The sequence below is a fragment of the Mastomys coucha genome, chromosome X (assembly GCF_008632895.1).
Source record: "Mastomys coucha isolate ucsf_1 chromosome X, UCSF_Mcou_1, whole genome shotgun sequence".
NCBI lineage: Eukaryota > Metazoa > Chordata > Mammalia > Rodentia > Muridae > Mastomys > Mastomys coucha.
Window position 1 is genome coordinate 96,776,527 of NC_045030.1, and position 1,788 is coordinate 96,778,314.

The window sequence follows — 1,788 nt, forward strand, 5'->3', positions numbered from 1 at the left end:
TTTTTGGCTAACGCACTATTAGAGATACTAGTCTTGGGACAGGATCATTTTAGCTTCATTTTTTACTACCCTCACCCCATATCTGAGAAGAATATATTATATTAAAAATGATATTTTGCCAAAAACATTATGTAAGAAGATTCCAGTATTAGCGACTTAACTGTCACTATAGGTCATACAATCCATTTAAAATGTACTTAGTATTTGGTTTTATTGTTCCTGTTTGCCTTTTCTCCAGGGTTCAATCCCCAAAAGGCTGTCTTGTCCCTCCATGCAGTATCCCTAACCCAGAGCCTCCCTTGGCCCATGCCCCTTTTACTTAACCTTGGGGAATCTTATATGCATTGCTGTGAATTATATTGACACTCGGTGAGCTGTCCTATATTGGCTAAATTCAAACCTGGAATTGTAGGGGCAATCTAGCTGCATTAAGGGCAATAACCCACCCCACAGAGGCTGGGGAAAAGGTTAGGATTTATATTCAGGTTTTTTGTGTATTTTTGTTTTTTAAATAATTGTTTTGGAGGGGTTTATGCTCAATCTGTGTTCTATTTCAGTGCCAATAAAATTTAGGAAGACTTCACTATGACTCAGTCTTTCTGTATATTTTACTGTAATTTCTAGTCCATAGGCTACCCATCTTTGGTTCCGGTTTACCTTGACTTAGGTTCTAGTGGAAGAATGAATATAATTGTCCTCATCAGAATAGGAAGGAATGACTTTAAACACCATCAAGACAAGAGTAACCAGATTAAGTCCCAAGATTACAGGTATGATAGAGCTGACTGAACTATTTTTTTTTCTGCTTCTTGTCATGTTTTCTTGTAGAGGTTGGAGCAAAAGTACAAGTGTTAAAGCAGTGGTTCTCAACTTGTGGGTCATGACCTATCTGGCAAACTTCTATCTCCAAAAACCTTTATATTATGGTTCTTCACAGAAGCAAAATTACAGTTATGAAGTAACAGTGAAAATAATCTTATGGTTGGGTGGTCACCACAACATGAGGAACTGTATTAAAGGGGCACAGCATTTGGAAGGTTGAGAACCACTGTGTTAAAGGGTAAGACTCACAAGCCAGCATTTTGATGTGGCTTCAGGACTTGACATTAACCGGGTGATACTCCAAGGCTTCCTTGGCATACAAGCTTAGAAGCCGAGTAACCCAGGTTGACCTTAACTTGAAAATCCTCTCGCTTTTGCCTCCTCAGTGCTCAGAGTATAAGCATATGCCGTCAAGCACAGTGAGGCCCCTTGTCTCTGGCATGGACCTGGGAGGGTCAGCTCTTGTTCTGCCTTCTTGTCTGAAAGACCTCTGACTCATTTTATTCCCTACAACCCTTTAGTGCACTGCCAGTAAAAGACAGGGGAACTATCTTGGGTCCTATTACAGAAGGCAGTGGAGGATGCTGTGTGAAATGAAGGCCAATAGTATATGTGGTACTTGGAAGTTTATAAAGTATGTAAATTCTTTAGCTTAGATGTGGTTATCTTCAGTTTGCAGATGAGGATGAGATCCACATAACAACTTTCTATTTCTTGGACCTGACATTCCCACTTATTCCCTTTGTGGGAAGTAAAAATTTGCAAGGAAAACTAGTTTATCATACTTGCACTTTAAATTCTCAGAAAAATTCTTTGGCAACATTCCTGCTAGATATAATCCTTTAGAGATTAATTTTTCAAACAAAACTTTTTGCTTTTGAGACAAAGTACCAACTATGTTTCGAGTTTGAGGCTAGCCTGGACTACTTTATACTGTCTCAAAATATAAAACAAATAAACACATCC